This window comes from Mixophyes fleayi, chromosome 4 (assembly GCF_038048845.1).
Source record: "Mixophyes fleayi isolate aMixFle1 chromosome 4, aMixFle1.hap1, whole genome shotgun sequence".
NCBI classification, from domain to species: domain Eukaryota; kingdom Metazoa; phylum Chordata; class Amphibia; order Anura; family Limnodynastidae; genus Mixophyes; species Mixophyes fleayi.
Window position 1 is genome coordinate 117,235,198 of NC_134405.1, and position 17,853 is coordinate 117,253,050.

Consider the following 17,853-nt stretch of genomic DNA (forward strand, 5'->3'; position numbering starts at 1 on the left):
TATGAAGTGGTTGTCTCACTTCCTACCTCTTGGGCCTTCGACGCCCTGCTGCTGTCCAGTCTTTTAACTACAGAAGGATAAATGCTGTGATACAGCCAGGGATTTCCTATACATTTAATGTGGTCATGTAAAGCCCACTCTGAATACTACATTCAGTTAAACCAGTTCCAACATTTACGAACTGGAACATTGTGCTATTTCTGTGCTGTCTGTTGACACGGTGTGCTGTCCAAAACAGAAAGTTATTCAGAAAGTGAGACAGGAGTGAGTAGTACAAAGATTAATTTCTTCTCTGATGCAATATTAACTAGTTCAAAGTTTAATAATGTAAAACTTCCTCATAAAAATTGTATAGTAAATATGAGAATGCTTTTTATATATACATATAGAAATACTGTAAACTCACCTGCTCACACAAGCAGCTTTTCTTGTCAGTAATCCAACAGGGAGGGGCAGCTATCACTCTGCACTTGGAATAAATAAGGTGATCCAGTTCACCCGCCCCTTGCCTCTATTCCTGCAAATTGCCACTCCCCATTGTAGTTTGTCTCCACTGACTGCCCAGTAATACTCAACCTTTGTTGGAGAGCTACAAGAAGACTAATGTAAGTTCCACCTATGTAGTCTCTGAGGATCAGTTCCTAAAATAATACCCCCTTGTGAAATATATCCTACTTAACCTGTTTAGTCCTCAGAAATCATTTTGTGACAGGTGTTTGTCAGGGAGTTTATAATATGTAAAGTTCAAACACCAGTTGCTCCTATCACACTCCACTCCTATTATTCTGGACTATGTCCAGCTGCTATCTTCAAAGCCACGTGCACTTCACCCTAAAACTTAAAGGTATACATGTCTATTGCCATGATGATATTTATTTTCGTTTATTTACTAAACTGCAGGTTTTAAAAAGTGGAGATGTTGCCTATAGCAACCAATCAGATTCTAGCTTTCATTTATTTAGTTACATTATACAAAATGACAGCTAGAATCTGATTGGTTGCTATAGGCAACATCTCCACTTTTTCAAACCTGCAGTTTAGCAAATATACCCCTAGGAGTTGATTTGTTGTTGGAGTCTTAAAAAGTATACCTTTATAATATAGTAAAAGTATACCTATAAGCTTATTTTTGTAGACTTTGTTTGAAAATAGAATAATAAACCTAACAATCTATTTTTCAAATGCTAGTTTCATTCTATCTGTTAATATTTGTTAGATACACTATGCTAGAGAATGTATCTAGTGACAGTGCCAAGTGTATTCTTAAGTGGGAGGGGAATAGAATGCAATTCTCAACATATATCCAGCCCCACAACTGCCACCCAGTTGATTTGGGAGTTTTGTAGTCCAGGCTGACACTCTTATTTGGAGGACTTCTTTAGGGTTCGTTAATATCTATACACTAGTAATGCACTTTAAAAGCTAACGCTTGAAAACTATTAAAAATAGAATAAATGGTATGTTATGGGCCTGTAATCACCATTGCTTTCTGTAATTTTACTACATCATTGAAAATGTCATGACCTATTTCTCATGCATTAATGTACACTACAAATACAAAACTTTGTACTGGTTAAATGCACAGCTTATGTAAAGCCTATGGAAAAATGGATCACTAAAATGCCTCTAAACTGCACATTCGTTTCATGCATTTTACTAAGGCATATAATTATTATCCTTCATTTATAAAGTGCTGAAATATTCCACAGTGCTCTACATTGAGGGGATCATGACACAATAAAATTACATACAATGAAAAGAAACAGAAAATATGACCCTACCCAAATAAGCTTACAATCCAAAATGTGTGTGGTACACTTTTTATACGTAAGGTAGCAGAATAACAATTGTAACTGTTAGTAGGGTAAGTGTGTAAGGCTGAATCTGACGCCAAAAATTAAGCAACCATTGGTAACTGGCATTTCTGTACAGCTAATAACTGTAGAAATCTTAAAATATTCAGCTACAGGTAACCATAAATGTGCCCCATCATTTATCTCAACTGCATCTCATGCCTCTTCTAATGCTAGAGAAGGTTGTCACTTTCGTGCTGCATATGTGTGCACGAACCCTTAAACTTTTTATTATCTTAGAAGCAGTGCTCAAAGTGGGGTGGTATGTGCAGCGATGACATACAGGCGGTGAGTAGGAAAGGAGGGGGTGCATCATGTCTGATAGGCACTCTGCTCTGCCTGCCTTCCCCACTTGTGCTGCTCCTAGCTCTTCTCTGTGTTCTCTGGTAAATTCTCACGGACTGTCGGGACATGATGACGTCACGCCGATAGTCAGTGAGACTGCAGCCGGAGCAGATTTGAGCCAGGAGCGCAGAAAACAGAAGAAAAGGAAGAGAAGAAAGAAGGTCAAATAAAGATAAGTTTAGAACTGAGGGCGACAGGGTACTGGAGGGGGCACAGGGTGATGTATGGAGGGGGCACATGGTGATATGGGGGGTATAGTGTGATGAATGAGGAGGCACAGCAGGGGAGGACTGGCAAATTTTACCAATTAGGAACATTTTAAAGGGAAAAAAAATGCAGGTGTCCCAGCCCAAGGTAGCCCACTTTGGGACCAGCCTGGGGGGAAGATGCCCCCTGTCCCCCAGCCCAGCCTGCCCCTGAAGGACAGTGTAATGAAGAGGGCACAGTGCGCAGAAGGAGGCGGCAGTGTCAATTAGCTAGTGAAAGGAAATAAAAGGAGCAGGGATAGATAGAGAGGATCAAGGAGTAAGTGAGGAGTGAGAGAAGCAGGATATGAGGCACAGGGGAGAGCAGGGAGGGAGGGAGAGAGGGGGATACCTGCAATGAAGATAGGGGCACATAGGAACAGAGAAAGGAAATAGATGAGGGAAAGATAAAAGGTAACATGGAATATATAAGGGAGATATTTTGGATAGTTTTATTATAATATGGAGATATAAGGGAAAATGTAAGAACAGAAAGGAGACATGAGGGAGAGGTGGAGGGACACAGGGGAAAGGTAATTTGACACAGAAGAGATGGGGGACCCAGGCTGGATAGCATCATTTAATATCATCGTTTATTTATATAGTGCCAGCAGATTCCATAGCGCTTTACAATTGGGAACAAACAGTAATAAAACAATACTGGGTAATACATACATACATAGAGGTAAGAAGGTTCTGCTCGCAAGCTTACAATCTATGGGACAACGGTTTGATACACAAGGGTAAGTGCTACATCATATTGAATATTTGTCCAGCTAGAATGCAAAGGTTACAAAGTATTTAGTGGGCTGTATGCTCAGTCACACAACTATGTTGGTCAGATGGTTGTTGTCTTGTGTTAGCTGTGTAGAGTGTGGTGATAGGGTAACATAGGGAGATTAAGAGGGTGGTTGAGGAATATTATAAGCTTGTCTGAAGAGGTGGGTTTTTAAAGAACGCTTGAAGGTTTGAAGACCAGAGGAAAATCTTGTGGTGCGAGGGAGTAAATTCCATAAAGTGGGTGCAACCCGTAAAGAGTCCTGTAACCGAGAATGGGAGGAAGTGATAAGAGTGGAAGAGAGACGCAGATCTTGTGCAGAACGGAGGTGTTGAGTTGGGAGATATTTTGAGGCAAGTGAAGAGATATGTGTTGGTGCAATTTTGTTGATGGCCTTGAATGTTAGTCGAAGAATTTTATATTGGATTCATTGAAAAACAGGCAGCCAGTGTAGAGACTGGCAGAGTAACTCAGCAGATGTAAAACGATTTGCAAGGAAAATCAATCTAGCCGCTGTGTGCAAAATAGATTGTAGGTGCTTGAGTCTGATTTTAGGAAGATCAGTAAGGAGGGAATTACAATAGTTGATGCGGGAGATAATGAGTGCATGAATTAAAGTTTTTGCAGTGTCTTGTGTTAGATATGTACGTATTCTGGAAATGTTTTTTAGATTTATGCAGCATGATGTAAATATAGAGTTGATGTGGAGAACAAAGGATAGTTGTGAGTCAAGGATTACACCTAGGCAGCGAGCTTGCGGGGTTGGATTTATGGTCATGTCAACAGAAATGTCAGGCAGTAAGCTTCAATTGTTGGGTGGGAATATTATTAAGTCTGTTTTTGAAAGATTGAGTTTGAGTTGGCAAGAGGACATCCAAGATGAAATGGCAGAAAGACAGTTAGTAACGCGAGACAACACAGACGGTGAGATCAGAAGAGAATAGATAAATTTGTGTATCATCCGCATAGAGATGATACTGAAATCCAAAGAAGCTTATTAGTTTTCCTAGAGAAGTAGTGTAGAGAATAGCATAGGCCTTAAGACTGAGCCTTGTGGTACTCCAACTGATAAAGGAAACGGAGTGGAGGTTGCTCAAGAGAAATTAACACTGAAAGAGCGATTAGATAGGTAGGATGAGACCCAGGATAGGACACTGTCTTGAAGGCCTAGGGATTGTAGTGTCTCTATGAGGAGAGATTGGTCAACAGTGTCAAATGCAGCAGAGAGATACAGGAGAATTAGAAGAGAGTAATCACCTTTATTTTTAGCTGTGATCAGATCATTGACAACCTTGGTCAGCAAAGTCTCTGTGGAGTGTTGAGAGCGATAGCCTGATTGAAGAGGATTCAATAGTTTGTTTGCAAAAAGGAAATGTGTTAGGCGAGTGTAGGCAATTCGCTCGAGAGATTTGGAGAGGCATGGGAGCTGAGAGATGGGATGGTAATTAGAGAGAGAGAGTTTGGGTCAGAATTTTTTTTTTTTTTTACAAAAGGAGTAATCACTGCATGCTTGAATAGTGATGGAAAGATACCAGTAGAGAGAGAGAAATTATTTTAGTTAGAGGTGGAATGAGCACATGAGACAGGGACCTATCAAATTGTGAGGCTATGGGATCAAGAGGCCAGGAGGGAGAGTAGGAAGATAAGAAGATAGTAGACTCTTCCTCTTCATTTGTGGGATCAAATGCAGAGAGGGTGTCAGAGGATGCTGGGAAGGAATTGAGCTGATTACTAGTCGAGGGAGATAGTACCATTTCAAGTCTGATCTTATCAATCTTGTCCTTGAAATAGGAAGCAAGATCCTGGGCACTGATGGTAATCGGAGGGTTTGAGGTGGGAGGATTGATAAGAGATTTAAATGTGTTAAAAAAGCATTTGTGGTTACAAAACTGAACAAAGATAAGAGATTGGAAGTATGCTTGTTTAGCAGTGTCCAGAGGAGTGGTAGATAGCAGTATATGCGCTGAAATCATTAGAGGTACAAGATTTACACCAGTGATGTTCAGCTTTACAAGAAAGTTTTTGTAGATTTCATGTTACTTTAGTATGTTTTATAGTATACTATAGAGTTTTAAAATGCATCTAAAATGAATTTCACTCTATGAAAATCCCTAAATCTTGGGGGGGCCCAGGTGGGTGGTACTACAAGAAATATCCACAAGGGTAAAATAATGTAAGAAGGTTGCATATTAAGTTACTGATGTGAAGTTTTTAGAACCTGGAGGATATTTAGTAGCATAAAGTAGGAAGTCACTAAAAAATGCTATGGTGGTAATATTTAGAGAGTAGAGAGCACTTTTTAATCGGTGGATTTCCGTCCTTGATTATGGGGTTCAACAAAAAGCCATAAATCTACAGCTGACTATATATATGTTTCCTGTTATAGAGATATGTATTTTTCCCCATAGAGGCTACATGCCTTATTATTATTATTATTATTTATTATTTATTTGTTTATAAAGCGCCACAGATTCCGTAGCGCCGGATACAGAAGCAAGTAACAAATAGATGAGGTAATACATGTCAGCAGCATAGATGAGTGTGAGTAATGCTATGGGGACTCACACAGAGTGCAGCAAAAGACGTGACAGGATGTACGAGGAACAGAAGACAGACGTGGGACAATAGGTAGAGAGGACCCTGCCCATGAGGGCTTACATTCTAAAGGGAGCGGTGGTGAGAGACAGTAGGACCAACTGGGAGAAAAAATTTAGATGGGAGACGAGGAAGAAGAGATGATGGATATAATGGTTAGGAGGTTGTAGGATAGGCAAGCTTGAAAATGTGAGTTTTGATTGAGCGATTCAAGGACTGAAGGGTGGGGGGAGAGTCAAGTCAGATGGAATAGGGAGTTCCAAAGATTAGGGGCAGCATGGCAGAAAGTCTTGGAGCGAGAATGGGAGGAGGTAATGAGGGGTGAATTCAGGTGGAGCGGAGTGGACGGGTAGGTTTGTACCTCGAGACAAGGTCAGAGATGTAAGGGGGAGAAGTGTTGGTAAGGGCTTTGTAAGTGAGGGTAAGGAGCTTGAACTGAATTCTGAAACAGATACGGAGCCAATGAAGGGATTTACGCAGAGGAGAAGCGGAAGAGGTGTGGTGGGAGAGGAAGATGAGCCTAGCCACAGCATTCTGTATGGATTGAAAGTCAGAAGTGCGAGAGTGAGGAAGACCAGTGAGAAGGAGGTTGCAATAGTCAAGATGAGAAATAATGAGTGAATGGACCAGGATTTTGGTTGCATCCTGAGAGAGGAAGGGACGGATTTTCATAATGTTACGTAGACAGAAGTGGCAGGATTTGGTGAGGGACTGAATATGGCGGGGGGGGGGGGGGGGGCAGCTGAGGGCTGAATTAAGAGTGACTCCAAGGCAGCGGGCTTGGGTGACAGGAGAAAGAGTGATGTCAACCAAGAGGGAGATATTGGGAGGGATAGCAACATTGGCAGGAGGAAAGATGATGAGCTTGGATTTGGAGATGTTGAGTTTCAGAAAGCGCTGTGACATCCAAGTAGTTACAACAGAGTAATATATGTTAATTTTTTTGTTTTGTTAATTTGCAGTATGTTTTTTTTTTTTGAAAAGAACAGGAAATAAGTAGATGGACAACAAGACACATTATGAAACATAAGTAATAATAAACCTCATAAAGCTAGATGCTCCTCATAACCATATAACAAGAGAAATAAGCACATCACAAAAGGCTAAAAAACCAATATAACATTACAATAACAGCTGTGTCAGGTAAAGGAAACCCCAGAAATAGAAAATGGGACAAATTGTCTTTTAATTAATTCAACAAATGTATAATATAAAAAAAACATATAACAAAAGAACAAGGGGAAGGTGGTATGGGAAGAGAAGAAGGTAAGAGGGGGAATCTCAGGGAACGATAGGTTGGTTTTTGATGGAGGGTTCTATGTGGATTAATCTCCTTTCAAGTGGGCCCAGGTACTGAGAGTTATATCATAGAAAATATTATCTATTTGGACAAGGTGGCATATGTCTCTGTTTCATGACACTCTAAGCATCTGATCCAAATGACATAGTAATCTATAAACATGTCTGAGAACGAGTCATCCATATTTCTGTAAAACTCAATTCTTATGAACCACTCTTTAACTGTTGGAGCAGAGAAGGATCTCTAATGGCTTGGGATCACTACACTTAAGTGTTTCAATAGGGACTTTATGCATCGATCGGTAAGCAGCTTTAACAGCCAAAAGCTGGGAGTGTTTATTTCTAAAGATATTATGCAGAATAACATTACAGAGATCACTCCTTCCCAAAAAGGTCAGAGTTTTGAACAATCCCACCAAATGTGTAGGTGTGTCCCAAAAGCCAAGTTACTTCTCCAACAAGTGTCATTAGTTTCAAGATACATTGTGGAAAGAAGGCTAGGACACCTGTACCACCTAGATAGTAGGTCCCAATTATAGCTACATTGAGTGAACTAGCCTGAAAAATTTTATTCCATCTATTTTCCTGGATGAAATCTCTTTGGTCCTTCCCCCAGTCCTTTGTGAATTTAGGTAGCGTGCTGAAGCGATTCTTTATTAGGAGCTTATAGATACATGATAATGTATGCATGCACACAACCTCGAATGCTGAGAGTTCTCTGCCTGTCTCTTTTCACAGCGTTTCCATATGCAGGAAGTGTTTCAACTGATATAACGCTAAAATTCAGAACCAGGCAGGTCCCATTTGTCTTGGATATGTTCAAAGGCATGTACACCAGATGTACCAAACAACTGGACGGTACACACGATCCCCGCTACTTCTTGGTCTCCTGGGGGAAGACTGGTTGGTAAACAGTGAGGTCAAAGGAGAGAGTTTCTAGGAGGCATGTTTTTGATCTTTTAGCTTTCTCCAGGGCTATTTGTTAGGTGTTGTATTGTAGGCAGACTGGATAACCACGATAGAACCTTAATGGAGATTGTACGGAACTGCTCTGCTATTGCTATCCACTCCTTATCTTTGTATGCCTTCTTTCAATCCAGAATCCTGCAAAGCATGACAGCATCATGGGGGAGTTGAAGGCCACCCAGATCCCTACATCTGAAAAGTGTATCATGATTAATGTGTGAATTTTTCCTATCCCACATAAAGTCTCTAGTCAGAGGGTGAAAATCTAAAAACCTTTAATGGGGGATGTTTTTTGGGAGGGTCTTTAGGAGGTATAATATAAGTGGGAGTATATTCATCCTAATATTATTAGTCCCCCTATCCAAGAAAAATTCTTATTTCAACAATCTCTAAGTTTCTTTGCGTATTTTATTTAATATGGGATGGAACTTGGCGTTAAAGAGTTGAGATATGTCCTTATTAATAATCACCCACAAATATTTGATGTATGTTGGGTGCTATGTGAAGGCAAAGGCATGTTTCAACTCTTTCACGACTTTCAATGGAGTGGAGTGGTTCAGCAAGACAGATTTTAAGTAATTTACTTTAAAGTTGGTGAGTTCTCTAAAATTTTGAAATTCAAGTACTAAATTTGAAACGGAAATTACTGGGTGGGTGTCAAGGTTCATGGCAAAGAATAGGATCCCTGGGTCTGTCTGAGTTGACTCTACTCTGACCCGAAGGAGTGGACTCTAACGAGGCAGGTTGTATTCACCAGGAGCCTCCGCAAGGAGGTATAGAGGTATAGGCTTAGCAGGCCCTGCCCTGCAGGTCGCGGCCCTCTGAGAGAGTGTCAGGCGAGACCTATATGTAAGAGATGAGCTCAGGAGTGATTACAGCAGTGAGGGCCGTAAAACAACAGACAGAAGTTGTGGAGCAGTGGTAGGGCACAACGGTAGAGGAACACTGGAACAATAGCTGATCCCTATGAGATGATGCGCAGAGATTAGTTGCACTGAACAGCAGTATAGAAATACTAGAACAAATGGTTCAACTCTATGAGCAGGAATCCAGATATGGGTTGCACTGAACAGCGGTGTAGAAACACTGGAACAAATGGTTAAACTCTATGAGCAGGTATCCAAGAACAGGCAACTTGAGTGTCAGCTCAGGTGCCTTAAATAGTGAGCTAATTGGTGGGCTGGATGAATGGGAACAGAGAGGAGATGTGCGCCAAGGGAGACCGCCACCTGAAGTAGGTAAGTATATCCGACCCCTTGTGCCGGACTGATGTGTGATCACCAGCAGTAGCCCGTCAGCAAAAAGAGCTAATTTGTGGGTAGTGTTACCAACTTTAATCCCTGAAATACACGTACAGCACAAAGATAAGTGGGTACCCTTGTCTGGTACCATTGGTAGTCATTACTGGTTGTAAGATGTTCCCATTTATCTTAATCTTAGAAAGGGACATAATATAACTTGGGAGCGCTCCTATATGAAATGTGGCTACCTACAGTGTATATTGGGTTGTTCACCATTCCTCACCAATAGACATCAAAACATAAAAAGAAGGATATACAGCCACGACCTCACTCTTAAACTTAGCTCTTCCCAGATCTTTCCTATCACCTGGTCATACCATGCCCCTGTTTCCGCTGTACTTACCGCCCTTGCCCACCATCCTCCTAAAGCAACCTGGAGAATTAACGAGTCACTTCTACATGATAAAGATACTATTACTCACCTTCAATCTCTTCTCTCTGAATACTTTGATACGAACGACACCCCTGATATCTCCCCTATGACTCTTTGGGACGCCCATAAGGCGGTAATACGGGGTCATCTTATTGCTCTGGCATCTCGGACTAAGCGACTTCGCCTGGCTAAAACTATCCAACTGACGGACTCGCTGAGAGCTCTAGAGCAACGTCACAAATTGAACCCTGATCCCTTGGTTCTCCAGGAAATTGCTTCTGTGCGGGGTGAATTAAATCTCTTATTATCCCACCAGGTTGCTAATAAACTGAAGTGGCTCAATCAGCGCTTTTATGAAAAGGGCGATAAGGCCGATAGATTACTGGCCACCAAACTCAGAGCTAAGATAGCGGCCCGGAATCTCCTGGCTATCAGGGACTCAGACGGGGTTTTACACTATGACCCTCAGCGGATACGTGCCACCTTCCAATCATACTACACTAAACTTTACAACCTTCCCCAACCCTCTGATCCCTTTGTATCCCAGCAACACTCGCAGTTGATTGAGTCTTTTCTTTCTTCTGCTAAGCTTCCAAAACTCTCTCCACAGGCTAGTACTCTACTGGGGGATGAGATTACTAGTGAGGAGATTGTACAGACTATAAAGTCCCAGAAATCTGGAAAGGCTCCGGGGCCTGATGGCTTCACGGCTGTCTACTGTAAGAGGTTTGCTGGGCTTCTGGTCCCTCGTTTGCACACCCTCTTCAACTCAATCCTGACTGGGGGTTCTTGGTCCGGGGATTCTTTGGAGGCTCGGATCTCTGTCATTCATAAAGAGGGTAAAGATGTTCATGACTGCGCTAGTTATCGCCCTACTCAATACAGATGTTAAATTATATGCTAAAATTTTGGCTAATAGATTAAATTTGGTCCTCCCCTCCCTTGTACGTTACGATCAGGTTGGCTTCATACCGGGCCGTCAGGCCAGAGACAATACCAGGAGAGTCATTGATCTGATTCATATCATTAATACCAGGAAGACTCCAGCTATTATTCTCTCCCTCGACGCCGAAAAGGCTTTTGACAGGATCTCTTGGAGATTTATGTCCAGAGCCTTGTCGGCATTTGGCATCTCAGGTAGCCTCCTTACTGGTATTCAAGCCTTATATTCTCGACCCACTGCAAGAGTCATGATCAACGGCTCTCCCTCGGACCTTATTACTATATCCAATGGTACCCACCAAGGTTGTCCTCTGTCCCCTCTCATCTTTGCCCTCGTTATAGAACCTCTTGCTGCCTCTATCCGGGCCTGTCCAGATATACGGGGTGTGCGAACGGGGGACTTAGGAAGTAAGCTCTCTCTCTTTGCGGATGATGTCCTGTTGACCCTCCAGCAGCCAGGGGAGTCGCTTCCTGGACTCTTCAACATTTTACACCATTATGGGCACCTTTCAGGTTACAAAATTAATATTGCAAAATCGGAAGCCCTCCTCCTTAATATCCCCTCCCTGGAGGGACTAGCACTCACCTCCCGTTTTAATTTTCGGTGGCAAAAAAAGAAAATTAAATACTTAGGTATTTTTGTTACCGACTCCTACGACTCTCTTTATCGGGAGAACTACCCGGGCCTCTTTGCTAAAATCAAATCAGAACTTTTCTCCTGGCGCTCATTGATCATCTCGTGGCTGGGCAGGATCATTTCTGTCAAGTTGAACCTCCTTCCTAAGCTTCTTTATTTATATCAGACCCTTCCTGTTAGAGTCCCCCTCTCGGATCTTTCATCTCTCCAAAAATGTCTCTCTAGATTTGTCTGGAATGGTCGGTCTCCCAGGATTAAGCTGGTTCTCTTAGAGACCCACCAGAAGTGGTGGTAGGGGTTTCCCGGATTTGAAAATTTACTATTGGGCGGCTCATCTGAGCCATATTGTAGCCTCCTTTGCCCCCCCTGTGAAATTGTCGTGGGTCGCCATTGAATCCGCCTATCTTAAATTTCCGGTTCTTTCTTGTATTTGGGGTCTCTCAAAACAAGCTAGATCTCCCCTTACTTGCCGATGCCCCATCTCAAAATCCCAATATCCTCTTTTCCTGTCCTACCTCTTTGGGGTAACCCTGCCTTACCTCCTGGGCTCTCCTCTGCCTTCTATAGTCCCTGGGTCTCTGCAGGTGTTCGATTTGCAGGGGATCTAATACTTCATGGTGCCTTTATCTCCTGGGATGATCTGCGCTCTAAATTCCCAAGTCTCCATCCTAAATTCTATGAGTATTTCCAGTTACGGCACTTTGTGGGCTCTCTCCTCGGGGGGATTCCTTCCCCCTCTTGCGCTTCCGCCTTTGAAACTTTATGTCTTTCCTCACCTTTGGGTAGGGGCACGATTTCCTATATCTACAGCGTTATTCTTGATGTACTTTTACCTCCGGGAGGTAGGCATGAGAGGTAGTGGGAGAGGGACTTGGGCCCCCTTCCCGGAGGAGGATTACTGGGAAACCATAAGGGAACAGGTGGCCACCAGTTCTATTTCCACTTTAGTTAAGGAGAACGCTTATAAAATATACTATAGATGGTACTACACCCCTGGCAAACTTACTAAAATGTTCCCCTCTAGTTCTCCATTATGCTGGCGGGGTTGTGGCCAGATGGGTTCTTTCTTACATATCTGGTGGTCCTGCCCTAAAATATCCTCCTTTTGGGACCGAGTTAGGGCCCTCCTCTCCTCCCTCCTTCCGTGCCCCGTCCGGAAAGACCCATGGTCTTTTCTTCTCTGTTACCCTCTGATTGATGATGATAGACAGTCTGCGAAATTGGCTTCCCATGTCCTTGCAGCTGCGCGATGGATGCCTAGTGGCTAAGTCATGGAAACAAGTTGAACCCCCCACTATGGCGGCCTTACGATCCTATATTTGGTTCATTGCAGGGATGGAACAGATTACATACCACCTTCACGATAAGGACGATAAATTCCACCAGATTTGGGCTCCTTGGCTTTACTTATAACCCCTTAGCTCCTGCACCAACTCCTTCCTGTTAAGTAGTGGGCATAGGGGGCCTGACTCCTGAAGCTGTTACCCATGTCCCAAATACCTAGGTAATACTCTCTCCTGAACTTATTTTTTCTTTTTTTTCTTTTTTACAATAAAAGAAGATAAAGGGAAGAATGTTCTCTTTTTATTTTTATTATTTATCTATTTTCTTTAGGTGACGACCAGTGCCCCCCCCCCTCCACCCTCCCCACTCCCTTACCCCCCACTATACTATTATAAAATGTTATTGATGTTTGAATATCCTGAGTAACATTGGTATACTTACCTATTTCCTCAATGGCATTCTGTTGATGTCTTGCATATCCATTACTTAATTTTCTGTTACATTGTTATTTATTCATGTCTAGCTTTGCTTCCTGTTTTGTTTTTTTCTACTTCTGTAATGTACTAATTTGTTGATTCGTATCTGTATATCATTGCGATTTCTCAAAATAAATAGTTTTAAAAAAAAAAAGAAGGATATAACTTCAACAGGTGCTACACAATTGATCATGTAACTTATACATCAATGTGTTGCAAAAGTTTATACAAAATCACTTGAGAACAAGTAAAAGTCCAATAGCGTATTGTAGTGCACAGTGATTCTTCCACTTCGATGAATAATATTTCTCTAGTGAAATTCCAAATATTGTAGATTATAAAAAGCAAAAGAAAACGGATATAGTGTAATATGTTTTACTATATATTCTGATATGACACAACAAAATATGTAATTTTTGTGATTAATCAAAATATAGATATCATTTCCCTCATAGGATTCCTTTATGTGAACGTGATTTTTTTTTCAATAATGTGCAAATCACAATAAAACTTAAAATAATCAATTCAAATTCCGTCACCATTCGTAAAAAATATTTTTCTGGGGAAAACGCCCCTTTGTGAATACACTTACTTCAAAATGGATAATTAGACTGCATATTGCCATCAAAGATTCTCGATATCCATATGATGTTCCTGACTAAATCTGTGATTCTCACATGCAGATTGTATGTGTAGACAGATAAACTGCATATGGTACATTAAAAAAACATTATCTAAAAAATATCAGTTTACAACAGATATGGTTTCCCTAATCATATTTCTATAGGACTAGCTGCCTACCAGAACTTGTGGATTAAAGAGTCCTCAGCAAGTTCTTTGAATGAGCACCCGATATAGCTGTGGAACAAGATCAGCAGGAAAAGGTAGTCCAGTGATAGTGAAGAAATCACAGCTGACGAGTTTCAACCCCACTGGGTCTTTACCAAGGCAACACAAGTATTTCTGTTATCTTAATCTTTCTTAGCTGTGAGATTGCTGTGCAGTGCAAGGATCCCCTGCAGCTATATTTCTACTTTTTATGAGGCTTTTGGCAGCCACTAGAATATAGGACATCATTTTTAGCATGTCTGTTTAAACATCATCATCATCAACAATTATTTATATAGCGCCAGCAAACTTCGTAGCGCTTTTCTCATGCCAAGTCTTAAATCTACCAAGTTAGCGACTCTGGTTTTATTTCCTATTTTTTTCTGAAACTTATTTGTGCAAATTATTTTGTATGTCTTGTTATTAACTGTTTTGTAATTAAGCCTTGGAAACATTTTTCGGATAAAATACATTTAATCTAGCATATTCTCCGTGATTCTTTGTGAATTTAGGATGCCATGTAAGGCTCATGCTACATGTGTATGTGATTTAAGTGTGAAATATTAATAAGTGGTTATGGTGAATGTAAGGACTCCATAGTAAATCCTTCATGGTGGCAGAAAAGGTGTATTCATTGGTAAGTGACCAAGGTAACTCCAGTCACAGCCAGCTGTTTCAGATTGCTGTATTTGAGAAAGGCTGGGCATTCGTGACAAACTGGTAAACATGTAAACATAGAAGAAAGGTTTTTTTTTACAAGAGCTTCAAGCACAGAGTTCAAAAAGGATTGCATTTTATCTCATAAAGGTGATATCCGAAGGTGGGTTCACCAAATATAGAGAAATTTACCCCTGTGACCACAATTTCTTCAACATCTAGAGTTAGAGGAAACACCTTGCTTAATCTCTCAGATATGTAATGCCACTTGCAATATATTTCCTAGACCATTTCCGTAAGCAAGGTGAAATCATATAATTTGAAGACATATTTACACAATTTTAAATAGGAAAAAGTAACAGAGAGGACAAGGAAAGTGGATTGAGGAATCCTCTCACTATTTATCTGCCACCGTCCTGATAATCACCAGACTGAAATAGGATTGCTGTTGAGTTGCATGTCCTACCAGTTTTCAACCAGTAGGCTTTAAGTGCAAACATGCAATGTCATTTACAAAGGAGGTCTATGTAAGTTTCCATATGGATGAAAGGAATAATAGATTTAAATATTTAGTTTCCATATCTAACTAAGAGATTGTATTGATCAGAGTAAAGGTAGCCACTGTTTGTGTGAAATGGATGGCCAAATAGTATAATTTGATATCAGGAAAACTTCTTCTCTGTATTATTGATTTTCTAGGGATTGATGTTGAAATCATTGGGCTTTACCATTCCACATACATTTTATTAATATGTCTTGGATGTTATCAAACATCAAGTATGGGATTTTTACTGGAACAGTCTTGAATAGATATAGCCATTTTGGAATAATATTCATCATTACTGATATGAACCGGGCCAGCCATGATATTATAAGAGACCTCCAATTAACCAGGCCAGCTTGTAATTTGGAAAAGAGTGGGGTGGGGGGGATCTTCTTGGTATAATTGATCATAGATGTTAGAAATACTAAATATTTTTTTTTTTATGTCAATTCAAGTAAAAGTAGACGGTTAAGCATTCTTGTTCTTAAATGGAAACATGATGAAGCATGGCCTCTGATTTGAGTACTTGAAAATTTACCATTTCTCTACAGGATGTTATAAAGGTTAGGGCAGGGTTTCCCAAACCTAGTCCTCAGGGCTCCCTAACAGTGCAGGTTTTCAGGATCACATGTGACATAATTAGGACCACCTGTGGATCTGTTACAATGTATCAGTCAGTAATGAATATACCTGTGCTCCAGCAAGGAGATATGGAAAACCTGCACTGTTGGGGAGCCTTGAAGACTGGGTTTGGGAAACCCTGGGTTAGGGATAAAGATTGTAGGTTGTGTCAGAGTTAGTAGAGTATCACTTGTCCTATCTGCACCCCATGTATATTTTCTGAGGCTCTAATGACTGCAGCTAGAGGTTTAATAACCAGTGCAAAGACCAGGCGCGACAATGGACAGCCTTGTCTGGTGCCTTTTTGGATGTTAACCCTAACCATTAATCATTATTAGCGGTGAGAGATCGGAGTATAAAGCAAGTATACCTCTCAGAAAGTCTCCTGTGATTCCAGCGAATTCTAAATAATAGGCTATGAATTTCCATGAAATTCTATTGAACGCTTCCTTAGCATCAAGATATATACAGGGTGATTCAAAAGTTGCAGTACACCCTTTTATTTCAAAAACTCTACAGGAAATTGGGAAACCTGAATATTCCAGTAAGGTATGGGTGACGTGGTCTATCTTTTACGGTATGTACCAAACATGGGCGCCATCTTGAAATCGGCCAATCGACCCAATTCCTGTAGATTTGGAATTGAAAATAAAATAAAAATAAAAATTTGTGATCCACTTAGTCTGTCAAACAGGTCAGAAATGAGGGTTAGTGGATATCGATTTTTGATAGTGATACGATTAAGAGGACGATAATCGATACAAGGACGAAGAGACCCATCCTTCTTTTTGACAAAGAAGAAGCCTGCACCAGCCGGGGATGTTGACTTACGGATGAATCCCCGTTTAAGGTTTTCCGTGATGTATTGGGACATGGCCAACGTCTCAGGACGGGTGTCACTCACCGGACCATGAGTGCCTCTACGCTGGTGCGTGGCTCCCTAGCCTTCCTGCCGGCACCTGTCCTAAACCGCGGCCGTCCGCCATCCTAATGGACTGCGCATGCGCAGCTCCCAAGAACTGTTGCTTTTAATCCAAATTGGTTGATCAGGCAACTCCCTATTTAAGGCACCTGTGTGCATAACCTCATTGCCTGATCTTGGAGTCTCATTCCCTGTGAGTCTCTGAAGGTGTTCCCTGTGTTCTACTAGTGTCTTCAGTTTCCAGCTGATTCCTGATCTACTCATCGCTGGTTTCCATACCCGCTACTATCTCCTGTGTACTACTAGTGTCTTCAGTTCCTGTGGATTCCCTGTGCTACTCATCGCTGGTTTCCATACCTGCTACAGTCTCCTCTTTCCTGCCTGTGTCCTCAGCTGGACTCTGATTACCGGATCTACTCACCTGTGGTTCCTACACTCGTCTCTGCAGTTCCTGCATCTCCCTGTGGACAGACTGTTCTACTGAATAGCGGTATGCCTATCTGTTATTGACTTTCTATGTTTACTCTGCATATCCGCTAGGACAAGTCTCCACGCTCAGCAGCGGTATCCATACCCGCTATAGACTGTTATTGTTACGCTGCATACCTGTTTGGAATTAACCGTACTACTCAGTCGTTATATGCATAACTGTGATTGACTATCCATTATTTGCCTGCATATCTGTGCTGAGCAAGTCTCTACCAAGCAACGCCACAGATACCGTTATATAGACTTGGTTGGATACGCTGCATACCTATTGGGATCAAGTTCCTCTGTGCTCTCAGTGTCTGCATCCTATTATCTTTGTATGCTTCCACTTATCAACACTTGTACACAACCTCACCTATTAAGCAGTGGAACAACTTGCTATATGCAGACCACTGACTTTCCCGCTACCTACCTGCACCCGGACAAGTCTTCTCACCATAAGCAGTGGTACAACTTGCTATACGCAGACCACTGACTTCCCCGCTATCTACCTGCACCTGGACAAGTCTTCTCACCATAAGCAGTGGTACAACTTGCTGTACGCAGACCACTGACTTCCCCGCTACCTACCTGCACCTGGACAAGTCTCCCCACCATAAGCAGTGGTATAACTTGCTGTACGCAGACCACTGACTTCCCTGGTACCTCCCTGCATCTGCTCACGTCCATCCTGATCTCCGTGTTCAAATCTGCCTTTC